The 7,510-nt window shown below is 41.0% G+C and overlaps 1 long non-coding RNA gene across 1 annotated transcript; it reads right to left on the bottom strand.

Annotated features, from left to right (window-relative positions):
- Positions 1-223: 223 nt before the first annotated feature.
- On the bottom strand, positions 224-3,340 carry LOC138149676 (uncharacterized). The gene is made up of 2 exons (XR_011165391.1): positions 3,074-3,340; positions 224-745 (listed from the first exon to the last, which is right to left on the bottom strand). It is a non-coding gene; the product is annotated as an uncharacterized lncRNA (long non-coding RNA).
- Positions 3,341-7,510: the final 4,170 nt, after the last annotated feature.

The raw sequence follows: 7,510 nt of genomic DNA, 5'->3' as shown, positions 1-7,510 counted from the left end.
CACCAAACAAGCAACCCTATGGTCAACAAAACAACGGCCAGGGAGGCTCCTAGACCTCCCCAGATCTGTGTGAAGGAGGCCAGGGAGCTAAGCCAGGTAGCCAGCCCATTGGCATCAATAGGGACTGGCACCTATTGCGGCATGCGCATTGCAACGGCAAGGGGAAACGCAGTGGCATTCCAGCAGGAAGTGTAGAAACAGGTTCTCCTGGTGCAATTCAGTGTTTCTCCCACTGTTGTCACACTTGAACTATTGCTTACTATAAAAAGAAATGGCTTCCAAAGGCACACAGGGGTGGGGGAGAACGAGATGTTCTGTCCTGGATCTGTTATGTTAAAGGTCTTTTCAAATATATCTGAATTATTCCATATGCCGGACGCATTACCAATCGCTCCTCCAGATATCATGGAAATAGGAGAAATATCCGTACAACTCCCTCCCACCCCACACAACAACCAAACATCGACGGGATTGGAAGATACACTCTGACTAGGGTTTTGGTATGTAATCAAAAAACATAGGGCTCTTGATAAGGGTATACTCCTATTTTCGGTCTCTGGGGCCAAGGTCGAATCGAATGGCAGGAAGGGAAGATCCAGGGTCCTATTAGTTGTAAACATGCGAGGAAACACCGTGGTATTATGTTGAACTGGGATCGCACGGGGAAAGACAGTTAAGCTGCCCCATCGGGGATCTCCACTCGTGGTCGCCAACAGGGAAAAAAGCGTCAGGAGGGCACTCCACCCTGAAAGAAAACAGAAGAGGTTTTCTCACCCCGAAAACTCGGGGTGGATACCCAAATTTATTGGTTTATGCAGAGGGAGCCGTTTTTCAGGCTCCTGTGGATTATTTGTTGGATGGAACGAGAGGTGATCTTGTTTCCTTCTTTTTACTACAGCTGGCCCATGCCACTTCCCCTCCTCCTCTCGCCACATAATTGGCATTCCGGGGGTTCCAGGGAGGGCCTTTGTGGGCGAGCCAATTCTTTCCTATATTTTATTTTGATCTCATGGTGCTGGGGAGGTGCCATCTATTTAAAGGGAATTCACCATCCTACATTCTCCCCCTTTTTGTTTAAAGAGGGTGTATTTAAATAGTGCAATTGGCACAGTCCCCAATGGCCTGACCAATGGGATTATGTGGTAGGCCTATTAAAATACATAATAATAAATACAGAGGCTTTACTCCTCTCCTTACAATTGAAAAAATTAAAAGGAAATTATCTACATACCCTAAGGGCCCTCAATATAACTATTATACCTCCCCCCCAATATTTTTGGTATTTCAACTTTATTTCAATAAATTTTGGTGTCCACTCCTTAAAATTTCTTTAAAAACAATAGCTTTGACTTCCCTAGCAAGGGGAGAGGGAGTGGCGCCTACTCCCTTATCCCAGTTCTAGAGAACCCAAAAACCTCACCTTATATAGCAAATCTTAAAAAAATATTCTAATTTGCCTAAACGCCAAATAATAAAATAAATTCCAACTTTTCTTTAGCATCCAATTAGGAGTGGCACTTTTCAAAGATGACCAGAATGCATTCAGTTGCCTTTTAGTTGCATTCTGTTACACAAAACTTTTCTCTTTTAAGTGAGGCAGGAAATAGTGAAATGTTAATCTATCCGCCTCTTTATTCTGAGGGAAAAGATTCGCTCCCCCTCCCATGACCCTCTCCTCACTCCACTTGGCCAGAGTGGAATGAAGAGGAGAATTTGAAACCTTTAATGACCTTAAATTTCTATTTACACTTTTCAATAGCAGCTAACTTTATCTCTATCTTAACTTCCTACCCATACTCCTTTCTTGCTATATGCTTACATTTTCTTGCTTTTACTTTATTTCTTTCTAATTCCAAACTAACTTTTCATTTACCATCATCTAACCTAAACAAGGCAATAAGTTACTCTCCTTCTCCCCCTTTTCAGCTTACACTCGATAAATAGGGGAAGAGGTACTGCCTTCCAAAAGAATACTCGGGCCAGTTATGAATGACCCTTGGCCCATAATGGACCTGATGACTGGATAGGACAAACAGAGACACGAAAGGGACGGAACACAGCAGAAACACAAGTGACGACACGTAACAGTTCTGTGCACAGCATCCAACATTCATCCATAAAATTCAAATAGACAAAGAAAATAATAAATTCAGGCTATCACATGGGACTCTAACTCACAATCTGAGCAGGCGGGACTGAAGGGGTTGTCTATCTGCTCCTTGAAAGCGATCGGGCGTCCAGCAGGGTTGAAGGGAGGAGGACGGCTTCCTTCCGCCCATTCGGCAGCCCAGGCGGCCGCCCCCCCTGTGGGGACTTCCTTTTTTTTTTTTTTTTTGGCGACGCCCTGTAGGCGTCGAAGTCATGCACTTCCCCTTTTCTAATTTTTGCTGCGCCACTGATTCCTCCTTTCCGGGTTCTTGTTCCCAGCGAACAGCGCGCGGAGCCAGCTCCTTCGCTGTCGCCATCTTCCTCGCCTGCTAATTTCCTCTGTGCCTTTCTCATCTCCTCCCATGGATATTGAGGAGGTCGGCTAGTCGATTCCTCCTCCGACTCCTCAGCAGAGGAGCCTGCTAAGGATGTCCCAACTTGAGTACTCACCGGGCAGGACAGGGGCAAGGGTTTTGGGTTGAGTACCGAGTCCACCATTCTATAAACGGTGAAATCGATTGGGGTTAATGACCCCGGGTTTGTTTCTTCATACGAAGCCATTTGTTGTCCCACCACGGCCCATCTGCCTGCCTGCACCCCCGCATGTTGTATCCAGGGGCAGATGGTCCATATTTTTTCTACAAACTGGCGGCACGTTCTTATTGGTATCTTTACACCGCCCTTCGCGCATATCTTATAAAGCTGTGGCAATAACTCCTTTCTCCTCGGGTAAAATTGCGGGGATACTTATTGCCCCTGCACTCATTGCCCCTCCCATCTTCTCAACGGTACTCTTTTACCGATGAGGCTGTCCGGAGAGCTAAGTTACAGCCCAGATGGTCTTCTCGGACCCTACCCAGGCCCCACGTTGGGCGCCAGTTGTGGTGGGCTATTGATATCCCGTCCTCTTAGTCCTCTTACTTACCCATGGTAAGTCTTCGGTCGTCACCGGCCTCCTAGGAGGGATTACCAGACAGAGCACCCGAGGTTTGCAGGAGTTGTTTATTCAGGCTCAGATACATCGCGACTGCCCTGAACTTCCGCATCAGGGCAACTTATAGGTACACATAGCCAATCATCTTCCACAGCTCTATTCATTACCTTTTAAGGTCATACATCAAGCAAGCAGGCACTAGCCCATATACCATTACTTCCTGGCCCCCAACAGTTCATTCAAAAATGTAACTTCACTACTTATTAATTATTAACAGTTATCATTGAATGATTTTCAAAATGGTCTCAGATGAAAAACATTTATTTTTTAAATTTTAACTTGGAAATTTTTCTTCATTGACTGGGAGAGCTCTTAGTTCCTTAAACTGCAGCTCCTCAGAGTTTCACAGCATGCTGTCAGCAGAGCTGATAAATCTTGTAAATTAAGTGAAATAGGAAAGGTCTAAGGAACCTTACACACAACCATCTCTTGCTTTTCTCCCAAAGGTAAGTAATTTAGCATTATTATAATTTTCTTAATTTAAAACAAAAATACTTTGAAAAATACAAACCTAATAGTATGCATTTAAAATATGAAACTTATGACTAATCGAAAGAAAACAGTTAAACAGAATGTATTTTAAAATGATGTTACAGGGAAAATCATCTATCTTATCTCTGGAATTTTATATTTTATTTCATTTTTCAATTCAAATGCTTTATTAGCTTCTGGTTTACATTGTTCATTTCTGCCAAATTTTGAGTTATGAATTTTCTCTCCATTTTTCCCCTACCCACCGCCCCAAAATAGCAATCCCACTGGATATCCCCTCCTCTAATCTGCTCTCTCCCATATCTTCTCCCACACACGCTTTGACTTTCCATTAGGATCTTTATGCCCTAGTGCCTGTATACCTTATTTCCAAGTTACATGTAAAAGAATATTCATAATAGCATATACACACATACATTTAAACATTTGATTTTAAAACTTTGAATTCCAGATTCATTCCCTTCCTCCATTGTCACTCACCCTTGCTGGGAAGATAAGCAATTCAGTATAGGTTGTATATGTGTAGCTATGCAAAACATTTCCATAGTGGATATATTGTAAAAGACTGACGATATTTCCCTCCCTCCAATCCAACCTCCCACTTATTCTATTCTCTACTTTGATCCTGTCCCTTTTCAAAAGTAGGTGCTTCCAACTTCCCTCCCCCCAACTTGCCCTCCTTTTTGTCATCCACCCTCTCATCCTCTTCCTCACTGCTCTCCTGTTGGGTGAGATACCATATTTAAGTGTGTATGTCATTCCCTCCCTGAGCCAAATTCAATGAGAATAAGGTTGACCCATTTCCTTTTGCTCTTGCTTTGTCCTGCTTGGGTCTGTGTCTCCGTCTTGGGTGGTGGTACTGCAGTAAGGAGAAGCACTGGTGTGGCAGAGATTGTGATGACTGTAGAGAGGCAGTACTACTCAGAGTTCTGAAGCAGGTTCCTAGAAGTAACTCTGAAACAGCTGCACAAAACCCCCGAAATTTTGTAAACAGAACTCTCCCTTTGGGAGCAGAGTGCTACTCTGACAAAACCTCAAAAATCAATTACTTGACTGGAATATGAGCAAAGAGAGGGAAATAAATCACAGTATAGAATCCTTCTTTGGTGACAGAGAAAATCCAAACATAGAACCAGAAGAAGACAACAAAGTCAAAACTCCTGCATCAAAAGTCTCAAAGAAAAATATGATTGGGTGCAGGCCATGGCGGAGCTCAAAGAGGAGTTTGAAAATCAAGAGAAACAGGGGAAAAATTGAAAAGAGAAATGAGAGCGATGCAAGAAAGTTATGAAAAACAAGTCAACAGCTTGCTAAAGGAGACCGTGCAAAATTCTGAAGAAAATAACACCATAAAAAAAAGACTAGCTCAAGTGGTGAGAGGTCCAAAAAACCAACGAGAAGAAGAACGCCTTAAAAAACAGAAAAGGAAGTTCAGAAGCTCACTGAAGAAAAGAATTCCTTCAAAAAATTTTTTTTGCTTTTTTTTTGAGGGGAGGGCAATTGGGGTTAAGTGACTTCCCCAAAGTCACATGGCTAGTAACTGTGCCAAATGTCTGAGGTTGGATTTTAACTCAGGTCCTCCTGAGTCCAAGGCCAGTCCTTTATTCACTGCTCCACCTTGCCACCACCTTCAAAATTTGCATGGAGTAAATGGAAGCTTTTCATTATGAGAAATCAAGATGTTATGAAACAGGCACAACAGAATGAAAAAATAGAAAACAATGCAAAATATCCGATCAGAAAAACAACTGACCTGGAAGATAGATCCAGGAAAGAGAATTTAAAGTTATCGGACTATCTGAAAGTCATGATCAAAAAAAGAACCTAGACAACATCTTTCAAGAAATTATCAAGGGAAACTGACCTGATATTCTAGAATCTGAGGGTAAAATTGAAATTAAGAGAATTCACCAATCATCTCATGAAAAAGATCCCCAAAAGAAAGCTCCAAGGAATATTATAGCCAAATTCCAGAGTTCCCAGGTCAAGCAGAAAATATTACAAGTAGTCAGGAAGAAACAATTTTAGTATTATGGAAACACCATCAGGATAACACAAGATCTACCAGCTTCAACATTAAAGGATTGAAGGGCTTGGAATATGGTATTCTGGAGGTCAAAGGAGCTAGGATTAAAAGCAAGAATCAATTATCCAGCAAAACTGAGTATAATACCTCAGGGGAAAATATGGAAATTGAATGAAATAGAGGACTTTCAGGCATTCTTGATGAAAAGTCCAGAGTTGAAGAGAAAATTTGACTTTCAAATACAAGAAGAAAGAGAAGCATGGAAAGGTAAACAAGGAAGAGAAATAAGAAGAAACTTATTAAAGTTGAACTTTTTACATTACTACATAGAAAGATGATATTTGTCACTCGTGAGACTTTTCTCAGTATTAGGATAGTTAAAGGTAATAGGTATGTATACATGTATATATATGTGTACGTATATATGCATATATGTATGTGTATGTGTATGTATTCAGAGACAGAGGTCAATGGTGAATTGAATATGAAGGCATGTTACCTGAAAAACATAATTAAGAGATGAGAGAGGAATGTATTGGGAGAAGGAGAAAGAGAGAAATTAAATATAGTAGATTATCTCACATACAAGAAGCAAGAGAAAGTTGTTACAAAGGAGAGAAAGAGCAGGGGAGTGAAAGAGAATGAATCATCCTTACTCTTATTGTATTTGTCTTCAGGATGAAATAACATACACACTCAATTGGGTATCTTACCCTACAGGAAAGTAGGGGGAAAGGGGATAAGAGGGGGCATGAGAGAAGGGAGGGTACATTGGGGGAGGAGGTAGTCAAAAGTAAACACTTCTGAAAAGGGACAGGGGCAAAGGAGAAAATAGAATAAATGAGGAGTGGGTTAAGATGGAGGTAAATATAGGCTTTCACAATATGACTACTATGGGAATATTTTGCATAACTATGTGTAAGCTATATTGAATTACTTGTCTTCTCAATGGGAATGGTTGAGGAAGGAAGAAAGGAGAGAATCGGGAACTGAAACTTTTAAATACAAATGTTTATAACAATAATTTTTACATGCAACCAAGAAAAAGGATATATAGGCAATGCAGTATCGAAATCCATCTTGCTGTACAAGAAAGTAAGGGGTAATGGGGTAAGTTGGGCACATTTGACTATGTAAGTTTTTTTTTTTTCTGGAGAAATTCAGCCTTTGTGGTTGTGGTGGGCAGAGATGACAAAACTTTTTGCTTGGTAAAGTTCCATTGCCATGTTCTCCACATTGAAATACAGAGGGAGGAGGAGGAGGAGGACAAAATCTCTCAATAAACAGGTTTGAATTGAATTTTATTTGGGTGAGGAGAATCATTTGGAGAAGATTCTCAGTAGATAGTCTCTTGGTATGAATTAATATTGTTGGGTATACTCTGTGGGATGTCAATTGGAAGACTGGACTCAGATATTAATGATAGAAAGCAAACCAAAATGTATAAATATGTATATGTGTGGAGAGTAAGGGGGAGGGAGGGAGAAGTCTTACTTTTTAATGAGTTTTGACAGTCCTTCCTTGGGGCTGAACTTCTGAGGCTTCTCGTATACAGGTACACTCTGACACTTAATGACCCTTAACCATCACAATGCTTTGGCACTTCAGGAACCTTGATTTACCAAAGGGGGAATAATAACATAATGAAAATGGAGAGAGGTTCTGATGTTCTGAAGTAATTTGATAAGAGTTTTTTTCTGGGCTTCCAAAGGTCTGAAATTCTTCCTTTTCTTTAGGGGCACCTACATTTTACTTTGAGGGGCTAAAATGACCCAAATCCATAGATAAGAATTTCTCAAAGCTCTTTGGGGAGCCCATGGATTCTAGAGTTGTCATATATTTATGATTTG

This window comes from Petaurus breviceps, unplaced genomic scaffold (genome assembly GCF_028583685.1).
Source record: "Petaurus breviceps papuanus isolate PSGF00001 unplaced genomic scaffold, PetGlider_PUasm1.0 90849, whole genome shotgun sequence".
In the NCBI taxonomy this organism is placed as follows: Eukaryota; Metazoa; Chordata; class Mammalia; order Diprotodontia; family Petauridae; genus Petaurus; species Petaurus breviceps.
Note: the sequence above shows the minus strand (reverse complement) of the source record. Positions and strands in the feature narration are given on the sequence as shown.